We start from the raw sequence: 15,559 nt of genomic DNA, 5'->3' as shown, positions 1-15,559 counted from the left end.
AAAGCAACTTGGTTTTATGGTCTCATAGGTACAAGTGAGTTATGTTTCTGTTTTGTTTCTTTTTTTTTTTAGAAGGAGTCTCGCTCTGTCGCCCAGGCTGGAGTGCAGTGGTACGATCTCGGCTCACTGCAAGCTCCGCCTCCCAGGTTCACACCATTCTCCTGCCTCAGCCTCCTGAGTAGCTGGGACTACAGGTGCCCGCCACCTCGCCCAGGTAATTTTTTATATTTTTAGTAGAGACGGGGTTTCACCGTGTTAGCCACGGTGTTAGACCATCCTAGAGATAGGATGGTCTCTATCTCCTGACCTTGTGATCTCCCACCTTGGCCTCCCAAAGTGCTGGGATTACAGGCGTGAGCCACCACACCTGGCCAAGTTGTTTCTTTTATCCCTGAAAAGTTCTTAAATTTGGTGACAGGAAGATTCAAAAATTGATTTATTTCATAAAACCTCTACATATATATGATTTATCCAAACAAAGCACTTCCTTGATCATAAAGGGAACTTACCAGAATTGTTATCAGTGAACTAACAAGAAATCAAAGACACAGAATGAACTCAGTCCTCTAATCATCCAATGGCCTTATGTGGTGGCAAGGCTAACAGCAAAAGGACAGAGAGTAGGCATTTGCAAAGCTAAGTTTACGTTGAATTGATCTGAACAAATCAGGTTTGTATTTAGACCAAAGACTTGCGCATAAATAAACCTGAAATGTATGACAATTGTCATGTTTAATAAACTGATTAAAAGGGAAGGAAAAGATAAAATTTATTGTGATTTGTTCTCTTACTGTTCACTTCCTATTATTCATTCATTCAACAATGATTTACTTAGCACATATTTTGTGCCATTGCTTGTACTTGATGTATAATGATACATCTATTAATAAGTATGATATTGCTCACAAGAAACAGGTTTTTCTGAGCTGTTGTTCATTTGGCAGGTATATTTTTTCTCATATTGTGATATTTTCACCTCTGTATTTCCATATTTACCAATTCCTTGAGAGCAGAGGTTTGCAACTAAAATAAGTTGTGTTTTAAATAAATGTTCTCTTTTAAATGAAATTGCCACCGGAAAGAATTTTACAGGGCATTCTAGAAATACACCTTTTCCCATCTTTAGTCCATTTTCTGACCAGTAGATTTATGTCGCATCATGATCACTCCCTTTTTCCATCAGATTTGGCCCAGAAGGTCAGCATTAGATAGACTTATTAACAAAAATCAATGTCAAAGAACAAAGGGATGCCACAACTAAGGTCGTTTTAAATAATGTGATGTAGGTGCTATTCTAAATAAGACATTTAAAAAATCAATGGTAGTGTAATAATTTTGAAATATTAAGCAATGTGTTTCTTGTCCTCTTTGAATACCTCACTTGTGGCTCTGTGGTCATTACTTTTGGGGAGACATGTGACAGAGCTAACGCATATAAAAATTAGATGACATGGTAGATGTATACCGTGGAATACTACACAGCCATAAAAAGAATGAAATCATGTCCTTTACAGCAACATGGATGCAGCTGGAGGTCATTATCTTCGGCAAATTAATGCAGAAACAGAAAAACAAACACCGCGTGTTCTCACTTGTAAGTGGGAGCTAAACACTGGGTGCTTATGGACACAAAAATGGCAACAATAGACACTAGGGATTATAAGGGAAGGAGGTAGGGAAGGAGGCAAGGATTATAGACCAGCTATTGGGTTCTATGCTCTATGAATCTTCCAATTTTCTTTTTCCCTGTCTCACATACTTGGGAATGGGCTTAGTTATGCTGCCATAACCGGCAGCCCAAATTTTCACTGGAGGTTGATGCCTTACTCACAATACTTACCTATTGGGCATTGACTGGACACCCTCCTCCACTGTCATCATTGTCCCCGCTCATGAGAGCCCATGGTGATATTCCAGTCACTGTCTGGGCCCCGCCTGGGTGAGCTGGCAGAAGGGGAATGGGATGCTGGTGTTCCACCTATCTGGAGGTCTACAGAACTAGCCTGAGATCCACCTGGGGCCAGATCAGAGCTTTACTCTGCTCCTGGTACCAACACGCAGTGGCAGCTTCGCCAGGAACAAGCAGATATGCTTCCAGGAGTGAAATCATTTTGTTTGCTTTTGTTTTTGTTTGACCATCCACTCAGTTGAATTGCTTATAATAAACCAGAAATGGATAATTAATGTGTTATCTGAAAAGTGACAAAAGTCAAAATTGTCTGCGATGATGAGTTGAAAAATTGCCTGGAAGTAATTCCTAATGTTCACAATGCCTGGTTCTTTATATGACTGCATTCAGTAGGAACAGAAGTTTGAGAAATATCTAAACAAGTTTAATATATTCAGTCATAAAGAATTTTCTCCTTACACCAGTGTTTTATGTTTGTTTTTCAGAGATTGAGAATATACAAACTTTATTAGTGTGATTTTTAGGTTTCGCAAATACAGTTACCAGTGTGTTGCAAACTCTTAACTCTATTTTTTTGGCCACTCACTATGTTGCTTTTTAGCATTTGTATTCTTAGGAGATAATAATAAAAAGCAGAAGGTCATGATCCCCCACTTGGTTAAATTTCGGGATTTACCAGTTGAATATAGAACACAGAATATCACCTTCAGTAGCTCACCCAGCCTTGCTTATTTTTGTTACCCAGTCCTGTTGATTATTTTTGTGATCGTTCATTCTGTCAATCCTTTTGTGTTTTTCTTACTTATTTGTGGAAGCTTCTGTTATGTCAAAGATATTGATCTCATTATTCTTGATGCAAGTTACAAGAATCAGGAGTTGGGTAAGTATTATGGATTCCTGTTGCAAACGAAGTAAAATATTACGTTTCAATTTTAAAAATGGTTGTTCTGAGAGAACTGAGATCAACAGCTGTGTCAGAATGTTCTGCACTGAATCATCCTTGTTCATCTGCTTGAAATGCGTTCTATCCTCCCCTGAAGTCTCGTTCTACAAATCACTCACCCTTTGCAGCCTAGCTGTCTCTCTTCCCCTAGGAAGCCTCTCCCCATCACTCTCTCTGCACTGACAGCCCTGCCCTCTGTGTCTGTAGCACCGCAGCCCATAACCCACAATCACGGTGTTTGGTCACAGACCCCCTCACATGATTATTCAAACATTTTATGTATTTATGTCTCCACGCCAGGAACTGGGTCTCATGCTTCCTCCATATCTTCCACAAACCCCACCACACTCATGTGGCTTCAGATCAGATGTTTCCAATGAGATGGTAACCTCCAGGTTTGGTTTATTTCCTCCATTGTTGTTGCACGTGGTGGTAAGCCCAGAGCAAGTGCTCAGTAACTGTCAATGGATTGGGTGAAGGTTATGAGAAATGGAAGGGACCCCCTGCCAGGACAAAACGTCTTCAATTTGTCACTGATAGAATGGAATGGGAACATTCTACCTCCTGCTCATGTTCTACTTGGTAGACTAGCATCGAGAGCCCTTAGGATCTCTTTGGAATCGTTAAATATAACAATGACAATAGCAGAGAGATAGAGTGATCTTTAGTGGGTTTCTGTTACTTACAACCATGAGTTTTGAATAATCCTGTAATGACTTTTTGGTAGGAAGGGAAAAGTACAGATGCCATATAATTTAAAAAATTAAGAGTGATCATGCTGTCACTAATATTCTCTTAACTTTTTATCCTCATTTAATGACATACAGTAAAAAAAATTCTCATGCCATTACACATTTTTCCATGTGATTTTAATTTGTTAATTAACTGTATTATATTATGATTATCAAACATTTTAGTTGCTCTAAAATTTTCAATATTTTAAACAATCCTGTGACAAACAATCTTACTTGTATACCTTGGAGCAACATTCCTGGTTATTTGACAAGTATAAATTCTCAAAAGTTTGGGGATCAGAGAGCATCCTCATCGTCACATAGTGATCAATTGTCTTCCATTGTGCTGTATCAATTTACAGTTCCTTCCCACCACTCTGTAGTGCTTGGGGCTCACTTTTCCATACCTTAATCAGCACTACCTTCTTATCAGTGTCTCTGGAGCTAGACTTCAGGGCTACAGGAGTTTTGCAAATTGTTCATTCTTCCCTACAGGGCCTCCTAGGTCCTCCACCGGCCAAGGATGTGATCCAGCCATGCAACCTGAGGCACAGGACTTCACCTCACTGGCCCTAGTTCTAGTTCCCTCATCCGTGAAGTGGGGATGAGGTTCTCTTGCCACAATAGTTGTGCAGTCTCCTCTCTGCTGTGCAATTCAGCCTTCGGGTACTCTTCATAACCTACCTACTCTCCTACTCAGCCAAAATAATGTGGCTTATATGCCTTTTGCGTTTAGTCTTTTCTGCATCCAACAGCTACTTGCATGGTGTTATTTGAGAGCATTTCTAGAACAACTGTCCAAAACTCTCTCCTGCTAAAATGTCATGGAATTTAAAATTCTAATGTTGGAAATAATGAAGAATACCATCCTTTGTTAAAACACACTGCAAAACATTACAAGACTTAAAAAGAGCTACCGAAACAGAATTTTCATAGAGGAAGAGAAAATTATGAAAGCAGAATTGATCTAAAGTTTCGGAATCACATTTTTAATTAATTAATTTTTTTGAGACAGAGTTTTGCTCTTGTCACCCAGGCCTAAGTGCAGTGGGACAACATTGGCTTACTGCAACCTCCGCCTCCTGAGTTCAAACGATTCTCCTGCCTTAGCCTCCCAAGTAGCTGGGATAGCAGGCACCCACCATCACACCTGGCTAATTTTAGTATTTTTAGTAGAGACAGGATTTCGCCATGCTGGCCAGGCTGGTCTCGAACTCCTGACCACAGGTGATCCTCCCACCTTGGCCTCCCAAAATGCTGGGATTATAGGCATTAGCCACCACGCTGGGCCTGTAATCACGTTTTTTAGATTGGGATAGTTGAGAAACATCAATTGCTTTTATGATAACCTGGATAGATTAAATTTCGGTTAATAAATATATTTTAAAATCTTGTATTTTGAAGTTATTCCGCATATCTAGACACATATAGTGATCCAAATGGTGAGCATCTTCCTCTCTTCTGAGTCTCAAATCAGACAAGCTCTGAAGAATAGGGTTATAGGTACTAAAGTTAGGAATAAATATATGCAAACTTTTATAAATATATTCACTAAGATAAAGCAATGAAGACATAATAGCTTCAGGATCTCAATCCCCAACAGTTTTGAGTATACATTTTATGTTTAAAACTGCAGATGAAATATCTCTGAAGAAGTACTTTCTTTTTCTGAGTGAGTTCCTCCATGTTTGGGGCCCTTGCTTTTATGACTCCAGGTCTATGTGCCCTGATTTAAAATCCTGGGGCTAAGTATCTTTGGCAATGTATAATTGTTTTAGTTTTTAGAAAGTTAGTAACCAAGTAGGTGGGATAAAATTGTTCGGGGCCCTCAGCAGGGGCTGGGTCTACCCCATAATCAAACCCCTTATTTGGATGGCAAAATATTGAATACTCAAACCAAGCAGAATAAGTAAAGATTACGCATAGCCTTTGGGTCACATCAGGTTTTGCTTTGAAACAAGTGAGAAGGAATCTTTAGGGTCCCAAAGCTTTTTGGATGTTGGAGTTGTGAGGAAGGGAATGTGGATTTATACTGATAACATTAGTTTGCAATATCCATACCGCGTTAAGGAGGTAAATGAGATTCCTAGGAAACATTTCCTTTTCAAAATAAGTTTAAATGTTCAACCTACACTATCTAGAAAAAAGCTTCCGTTTATTTAACAACGATTCATTGCATTCCTTGGCTGTGCCGAGGCCTGTGCTAGGCACTGGGGGAGATCAATGAACAGACAGACACGGCTCCTGTCCCCATGCAGATAAGCTTGGCAGAATCTGTAGTAATTGTAGATACACTGAAATTTAACATGGATGGAAAAAGCTGGACATGTCACATTTCTTTTAGAGCTGATTTACAATTCTCATTAAATTACCCTGATTTCAGCCCACGACTGATTGTCAAAGCTATTAGAAGCCCATTACTTACGAGCTCCGTTTAAAACCTGCTCATTTAAAAAAATAAGAAATAAAAATAAAATAAAAGCACATGCAAAACTATAAAGGAGCCTTCAGCTTTCATGTCTAAGTTTTCTTTTGGATGAAGATTTTCATTACTATTATTTATTTTTCAAGGACACATTTTTCACTAGGTGCTAGGCAACATACCAAGACCCACTGCTTTGCTATAGTAGAAGCAAGGGTCTGATATACATTTCGCCCCTATTTCAGGGAACTTGGACCCCATCCCAATACTTAGGGGACTGCTCACTTTCCCCTAGCTACTTGGATCACAGAGGCATGAGAACATACAACTCTGATGCGAAAGCAGCTGAGGCTGTAGAGAAGGAGCCAGTGGGCACAGAGTTCCCAGCTACCAGTAAGCAAGCTTCAGCCTGCATAGTCAAAGGACAGAAGAGTCTGGAACAGAGCCAAGTGCAGCACAGAATATCACAGATAGGACATTGGTCGGGGATAGGAGAGGAAACCTGTGGGAATGGAGGTGGGAATATGGAGGAATACAAAATAACATATTCAGATGTTGCTCTAATGTTGCTGTAATACAGCTCCTGCCAAGATGGGCTGGTCTCCTAACAGGAGCTGTTGATGGGTTGATGGTGAGACTGGATGACCCAGCTCATGGGGGCTTTCTATGCCCCTGGACAGGGCCAGCTGGGATACAAGCCAGGCAACACAGTGGGGAAGGGACGGGGAGAGTGGATCAAGTAGGAAACTGGCAAACCTCAAGAGTTTCTTTTGGAAGAATTTGATCCTTTAAAAGGAGATTAGAAAATTATTGGGATGAGGGATCCAGCTATCTAAGATGCCAAAAAAAGAAAGTCTAGCATAAGATGGAGATCTGGGCTACACGCATCTCAGGGACAAGAAGGGGAGAGGGTACCAACACGAGTTGAGTACCTAGTATGTCCTCTAGTGGGCATTAGCTTTGTTCTTGTTTTTGTTTTTGTTTGGCAGCCCATCTCCTGAATCCCTCTTCTGAGCTTGGAGATTTTCCTACCTTGCGAGTCTTGCTGCTAGAGACACCCTGCTACAGAATTTGAGAATGCTAGTTAATCACTGTCACAACCTCCCTTGCCAACAGTGCAAGCTCCAATGCCTGGGGATTGGTAACAATGGTAACAGCGTCTCAATCTTTTCCCAAGAGATATCTGAGCCTTATTCACCAGCGCTCATAGACAGACTGTTTCCTGTTTTGTGTGAGTATTTTCTTATGAAGAATTTCAAAAGCACACAGGCTCATGCACCCACACAGAACAGCAAAATAAATCACCATGTATTCATAACTGAGGTGCAACAATAATCAACGTTTTGCCAATCCTGTTTTTTCTACACTCCTCCACTCCCCTCCTCCTATGACTTCTTTCCCTAGAGTTTTTTGATGTGAATCTCAGACGTTTTGTTATTTTACCAGTAAATACCTTAGTGTGTTAGTCTCTGTTAGAGCCTCTACAAGAACAGTAACCCTCATGACAATTTTACATCTAAAAAAATCCACAGTAATTCCTTAATGTCATCTCATACCCAGCCTTATGCCACTTCTTTCAATTGTCTTTTCATGGTGGTTGCTCAAATCACAATTCAAGTGAAGTCCACCAATTACCTTTGGTTGTTATGTCTCAGCTGTCTCTTTTATTCAACAACAGCTCCTCTCTCTCTCTCTTTTTTAAATACCATTGATTTGTTGGTGAAACAGTTTGTTTTCCCTGTAGAACTCAATATCCTTGTAATAAATTCTCTTTCTGCTTAAACCAGCCAGACTGGACTTCAGTTGATTGCAACTAAGAATTGTGACTGAAACACAAGCCTTTTAGGGTTCCCAGTTTTACAGAGGAGGAAATTGAGGTTCATAGGGGTTAAGTAACTTGCTAAATTTTCAAAGCTAGTAAGTGTCACAGCTGGAATTGAAATTCAAGGCTCTCTCACTCAATGTCTATTCCATAATCATCAGACTTTCTCCTAGCTCCCTTCCAATGCTAACATTCTAATATTTCATGCCCCTTTCCTCAATCCTAAATTCATTTCAGCCAGCAGCACACCTCAGGGGTCCAGAACACCTGGGTTCCCACTGCCAGCAATGATGATCTCTGCTCAGCTCAGCTGCTCCCTGAAACCACTGACCGGGGACAGGAAAGGGGTCCAATAAGTGTTGGCTTTGTTACAGTCCATTACGCTTCCTGCCAGAATACAGTTGCAGGTGTGGGTAAATAGAAATGTAATCTATGCATGTATCTTTATCCTAACTAAGCCACTGGTTCTCAAAGTGCAGGCCCCAGAACAGCAGCATCAGCATCACCTGGGAATTTGTTAGAAGTCCCACCCTGGACCCACTGAGTCAGGAACTGTGGGGGTATGGCCCAGCCATCTATGTTTTAACAAGCCTTCTTCGTGATTCCGTTCAAGCTTGAGGACCACTGCAGGAGGCCTTACCACTTGTGCCTTCCCATAACACCACATTCCTTAAAAATCTAAAATTGCTGTTCTTTTCTCTACCTGCTCATGTAGAACTGCCAGCATTGCACGTTGAATGCTCTTTCTACAGTAGCTAGAAATCTTTTATCTACCACTGAGTTTGCTGGTAGACTTGGGTATTTATAAAAATGTTATTCTTTTCTGAAATGTCATTATAATTTAATCTCTCATTCCTTGTATTAAAATCACAGCATTGAATGAAGTCCCACATCTCAGACACTAAGGCCTTGTTCTTACTTTGTGAGACTCGTATTTGTTGGGAGCTAGAAACTCTGGCTTTCAGGCAAATGGCTCAAGACAACCTTCAAATCTACAGAAGGTCACAGGGAGCGTGGGGTTTGCTGAAGAGCCTGTTTGGGTCAGTGGGCTCCCCACCCTTGGCTTGGTCTCCAGTTTCATTCAGCTCTTCAGGCAAATGGGAGACAGGGAAGGATCTAGAAAGCCTAAAGAGGCAAATAAGGGTAGGTAGGGGTATGTTTGCTGAGTAGAAGGCAGGCCGGAAACTTTGCAAAAATCTTCAAAAGTCATTAAGATGTTTGTGTTCTGGTCGTGGTATTCTGTGGTAAGCCCCATTTGCCCTCTCTTATTTTGTGCCAATTTCCTTACATATAACCATTCTGCTAAAATTCCCACGGCTGGATCCTCGCCATCTCATTCATGACGGATAAAACCAGGCACTCAGCTGATGGTCCTGTTGACCTCAGCTGCCTGCTCCCGACAGGGCAGCATCTGCCGGCCCTCCCCAGGGGCCCCCTGGGCATCAGTCTCCAGGCCTTGGGACAACACCCCCAGGTCATGGGGCCACACTGGCCTGTCTGCAGCAGTGTATTTGGTTCCCTGCTCAGCCTCAACTCTGTGTTCACATTTCAGGTCCCACTGGGAGATGTGAAAAACTGCAGGAGCATTCTTTGCAAGGCACCATCTGTTTTTCCTCTCCTGTTCCAGCCTTTTTACTCCTAATCTTCATTCTTTTCCAGGACACAGTGATACATCAAGAATTATTTAATACTTTCCTTCTCAACTGATTCACAGTTTCCTCCCTCTGTCACTTTCTGGGCCACACTGAATTTCCCACCAGCGAGAAACAGGCTAATCTCACCACATGATGTCAAATTACAGCTATGCTGCATGCACATGTAGACATGGGCGTGCGTGCGCACACTCCGCACACAGAATGTCTTTAGGTTTGCCTCACCATTCCATAGCGTTTTCCCTGCAGAAAGGTAATGAAATCCCCCCACGGCACTAAAACCACCAATACTGATTCTACATAGTAACAAATTGGACATTTCTGGGAAGGGTTTCCCCTGTAATGTTTGGGCTTAATGTTTGTAGTTTGTGTCGGGTCATGTCTTATCCAAGACATCACTCCCCTTCATTAAGTGAAAAGTAAATACATCTCCAGTGTTACAAAAACAAGCTGCGATTTCCCCAGAGCCGGTTATCTGAATCCAAGTCCTCTTTCTTGGAGCCTGAAGACCACAGTCTTTACACAATGAATAGGCAGGGATGTGTGTGCCAAGGTGCCTGGCCTAAGAGAACAATGAAAAAAACCCCTCTTTTATCCTCCACCTTCGCTGCGTCTCTCCATTTCTTTTGGGGCTGTCATGGGTTCTTCACATGATATAAGAAGGCGCCTGAGGGTCATTTACTTCTCTTGGCATGGGAATGTTGCGGGGGTTTATGCTGCCCCATCAATCTCTTCTCTTGGCTCCTTCTCACCAGGCTCCAGCATGAAAAATGAGAACGCTTCAATCTCGCTTATTAAACCATAACTAATTATTATTAGATCAGTTTTCACTTTTTCCCAACCCAAATGTCAAAGGCAAAGGTCTTAATTTACTAGCTCCGGTGGGCTGCAAGCTAGGGTGAAAAGGAGGACTGGAGATTCCAGGCTGACTGCAACGGGCTCAAAAGCTCTGGCAACCGAAACAGCTTTCGGCCACTTGAAGGCGTGGACTCCAGTCTGTTTACCCGATCGCCCCTTAAATGCTCTCAATGTTGCCCACGTTCTCTGAACAGAGGAAAGGTGCCTGCAGTAAGCAGGAGTTGCTTGGTGCTCAGATATGAGATCGCATAAAAGCCAGGCAGGCACTGAGAATTTAGGGCCACCAGATGTCACAGCTGCAAGAGATCCCTCAGATAGCCTGTGGGCACCACAGACTCCTCCAATTACCAGTGAGCAAACCAAGGTTTGCAGAGAGGCCGGCTATGGTCACAGCCACAAACCTCCAGTTTCAGGCTTCCTCTTTCCTCAGTGATTTGGACCATGTCCACCTTTTGGCCATCACAGAGCAGAGGAAAGGGTCGTGGATCAATGGAAAGTGCAAGAGTAAATCCGGAGGTCTTAAGTTCTACTCTTATGTTTTGGCACCTAGAAAAAAATTTAAGCTAACTGAAATCTTATTTATATTAAGTTCTTCCAAAAAGCATGGAAAGTCGGAGAATCAGAAGATGCAAACACACTCAGTACACTGTGGAGCCCTGAGTCAGACTGGGCCATCACATCAAAGGCTGTTGAGCATGGGGATAAACAGTCTGGGGTCTGAGATGGGACGGGCCTAGGACTCAGTCCCCGCTCGGCCTTTCACAAATGTTAACCTTGGGTAACCGCAGTCTCTCCAAAGGCTGAGTCCTGGTTGGTAAAGGGGTAAGAATAGCACCTCCCTTGTGGGATTTCTATGAACATTTAAAGGGCTTAATATAGTTCTTAGTACATAAATCTTAAATAATGTTGTTATTATTTCATTACAGTTAATACTAGATGTGGCATTGGGAGAAAATATTCAAGGTGTATTGAGTATCCAATTAAAATTTCTAGAAAACTATTAGGCACTTAAAGACATGAAAGTAAGCAATAAATAATTTATGTTTCATGTTTATATTTCATATAAATTTAAATAATAAATTTATATTATCATGGGACCCTACCTTTTGAGACTCATCTCCTCTAAAGGAAACGTCGAAACTGTATATGAGTACAAGTGACTTTCTCGCTTCTGTTACTCATAAAAGCTCTTTGAGGGAAAAACACACAGCAAATCCTCCTTGCCCCCTGTTGCCTTGCTTCCTTGTGGTCTCAGAGTCCTGAAGTGGCCTCTGGGGACCAAGGGAACTCCCCTGCACTGTGAGTAGGGCAGTAGGGATCTCACGAATGAGCCCTGCCCCTTCTTGTCATCCCGTAGAGCAGGATGACTTGAATGTCAGCTCTTACAGTCGGCATGTCTGTGAGTGCGCGTAATATATCTAGACAGCAGGAATGTGCCATAGAGAGAGGATAGAGATTTCTCTGCAGGAACAGGAGGTGAAGGAATGGAATGGGAAGGGGTATGGATGAAGAAAAAAGATTGGGTGAGCACGAATAGAAAATAGAATTCCCCCTCCTTGCCAAATCAGAGAGAGATTGACTTGTGATCTTATGAGCTCAGAAGGTTTTGTTTGTTCATTTTGGTGCTGGTCGGGGGAGCATTAGGGGAGCAGAGAAGGCCAACTGAATTAGAGCTGGGAGAAGGCAGTTATTAGTGTATGGACTACGGATTCTAGAGAAACAAGGACAGGGCCTTTGAAGTGGGTAGTATCAGGGGTGAGAAATGCCAAGAGTACAAATCTCCTTTATCTTTAATGACCTCAAATGAAGTGGCAGCTCTCACAAGGCTAGAAACATGAAAAGGAGGAAAAGGACTTCCTGGCTTCAAAGGAAAGACACCAAATTAATATCACATTTTGCATATTTGTTGATAAATTCTGTGCCACTGATGCCTATCAGATACAAGGGTGGGCTAAGAACAGAGCCCAGTTTCAAGAAGCAACTGTTTTCTAGACCTAAGGATATTACAGCAGTTAGGATACAAGACAGCAAGCTTGCCCCTCTGCTTACATCACACGTAGTTAAATGTATTACACAGGTGCATACATGTACTTTTTTCTTAATCCTTGAAAGATAATCAATGAAATTATGGTTTGGGGGGAATGGAGTCCTTTTGGTGACATAACTTTACTCCTTTTCTCATTCTTATCTCAAAACTGAGAGAATCAGTTTTTTTTTTCTTTCTTTCTTTTTTTCCCCCACCCCATGGATAGCAAGTTCCACATTTCTCAACTTTGGCAGGGTTCACATGAGGACAGTGAGGTTCTGGATCTCTGAAACTGAAATCCACAGTCCTTGCTGCTAGTTCTTAAATTCATAATCCACACAAAATATACTGTGATGGTTGGTATCTGTGTCAGGCAGGGGATCCCAGGCTTTGCTGCAGGACAAGCAACTTCAAACCTTTAGCAACAAAAGTCTGCTTCTGGTTCGCCAGGTCCTCTGCAGGTCTGGTCTCGTTGACAGTCCTAGCAACTGTTTAGTTTTCTGTGCAACTGGCTAGTGTTGTTTCTTCATGCCCTCAAAGGCAGCTAAACAGAGGCAAGGCGTTAGGTGTTTTTCCCTGGAGGTGATAATGCCACTTCTGCTCACATTTTATTGGCTGGAGCAAATCACATGGTCATGCCTAACTTCAATGGAGTAAAAAACTTAAAGTTCCAAAAGGAGAGAAGAATTATGGTAATCCTACCACAATGCCACTGAGTCACTGTGAAAGTGTAAAAGCACACAAATGCACCGTCCTACCTAAACAGTCTCATAATTCAGAGACATTGGCCATTCTTCAGGGCCAATGCACCCAACTCCTCAGCCTCTACAACCACCCCTCACACCCTATTAGACGTCGTATGTTCATTATCCTGACAACAGATGGCTCTTTCCTTAGGTAGCAACTGATAGTCAGTAATACATCTCAATTAAACTCAAATTTTGCTCATTTATGCTGGATTTTTGGCATAGCTTAGTTAGAAACTTAGAATTTTCCATACCTATAGAAATCAGTCAAATGGTGGCCAGGCACCAGGCTCACGCCTCTAATCCCAGCACTTTGGGTGGCCAAGGAGGGCAGATTGCCTGAGGTTAGGAGTTCAAAACCAGCCTGGTCAACATGGTGAAACTCCATCTCTACTAAAAATACAAAAAGTAGTCAGGCGTGGTGGCAGGCGCCTGTAGTCCTAGCTATTTGGGAGGCTGAGGCAGGAGAATCGCTTGAACCTGGGAGGAGGAGGTTGCAGTGAGCCGAGATTGTGCCACTGCTCTGCAGCCTGGGTGACAAGAGCGAAACTCCATCTCAAAAACAATAATGATGATAATAATAATAATAATAATAATAATAATGATAAAAAGAAAGATATTAGCCAAATGGCCCCAAAATTCTGTTGCCATGTCCACTTATGCGACCTTACTGCCATTACACACATGAGAGTGGTTATAATTCTGTTGACTTAGGTTTCTGAAGCAATGCTTGTGAGATTATTCCTTTTCTTGTAAGGATTTTACCTAAAACCTTATTGAGATACAACCATGGGACAATGCGTCCTGGGTTATCACTTCTAAGAACATACCTCTTCTTTCTACTTGTCATTCTTTTTTCTATAGTAATATAATTATTTAAACTAGATACAAATAACTATTAATTAGCAAAATAATAGCTTACTTATGCAGACATGATTTTCTTTGCAAGCTCCACTATTTGAGAATCTTGAAGGAACTTAAATAATAGGGTTGTGGGTAGTTTAAATAAATGTCACAGAATGTATTTATGGCAATTTTCCTATGATTTTAATAAGCTTCATATGGTTAGTCAGGAGCACATTAAGCTCAGGATTAGAAAGGAGTCCTTCCCTCACACCATAGCAGCAACGAAAAGGACAAGAAAGTATAAAAAGCAAATCCAAGGATTTGAAGAGTAGAGCAGTCTAGAAGTCCAGAGTTATTTGGTAAGGAAAATTATGCCATCCATCTCACTCTCTCTGAAGGGCAACAAAACACAGTGAGAATATAGTTTACAATGAAGATCTCAAACAATAGTTATGTTTCATACTTTTTAAAAAAGTTACCACATATAACAGCAGCAGAAAAGTATAAGTTGTAAAACTATGCTGAAAGACATCTAAGGAAACCTAAATAAATTCAATATGTTTTAGCAGCAAAAAACTAAAAATAACCCAAATATCCACTGAAAACAAACAAATAAGATATACCGTATACCTGGATGAGAAGACTCAATTTCATAAATATACCACTTCTCAAATTAATATACCATTTTTCAAATTAATCTATCAATTCAGAACAAATTCTTATGGGGACTTAACAAGTTAATTCTAATATGTACATAGGAAAGCAAAAGGCAAGAATTTCCAAGACACTCAGAAGAGAATAAAGGGTGAGGAAGAGATTGCCCCACCAGTGTCCAGGCTTCGTGAAAACGTATAATAAATAAATCGGCCAGGCGCGGTGGCTCAAGCCTGTAATCCCAGCACTTTGGGAGGCCGAGACAGGCAGATCACAAGGTCAGGAGATCGAGACCACCCTGGCTAACACGGTGAAACCCCGTCTCTACTAAAAAATACAAAAAACTAGCCGGGCGAGGTGGCGGGCGCCTGTAGTCCCAGCTACTCGGGAGGCTGAGGCAGGAGAATGGCGTGAACCCGGGAGGCGGAGCTTGCAGTGAGCTGAGATCCGGCCACTGCACTCCAGCCTGGGAGACAGAGCGAGACTCCGTCTCAAAATCAATCAATCAATCAATCAATATGGCACCGGTGCAGATAGAGGCTAATATGCCAAAGAAATAAGAAGAGAGAGCCTGGAAATAGACCCGTGCATAAATGGAAATTTTGTATGTGGTTGGTAGCATTAAACATCTAGGAAGAAAGGATGAACGAAGGACCACATGGTGCAGAATTAACTGGTTATCCTTGTGAGAAATAAAATGAAATCAGATCCCTCCCACACACAATGCACAAAACCGGTGTCAGATGGATTTAAGGATTAAATGTGAAAAGAAGAAATTTAAAACTTTTAGAAGACAATATAGGATAACTTCTGTGTTTGTGGTGGTGGTTGTTTTAATTTCACTGTGGTAAAGGATTTCTTAAGACAAATGAGGCCAAGCCATAAAGGAAAAGGTAGAAAAACTAGATTACATTAAAATGTAAATTTCTGTTTATCAAAGAACACAA

Source organism: Piliocolobus tephrosceles, chromosome 14 (assembly GCF_002776525.5).
Source record: "Piliocolobus tephrosceles isolate RC106 chromosome 14, ASM277652v3, whole genome shotgun sequence".
Lineage (NCBI taxonomy): Eukaryota > Metazoa > Chordata > Mammalia > Primates > Cercopithecidae > Piliocolobus > Piliocolobus tephrosceles.
This window is presented reverse-complemented; position numbering follows the sequence as displayed.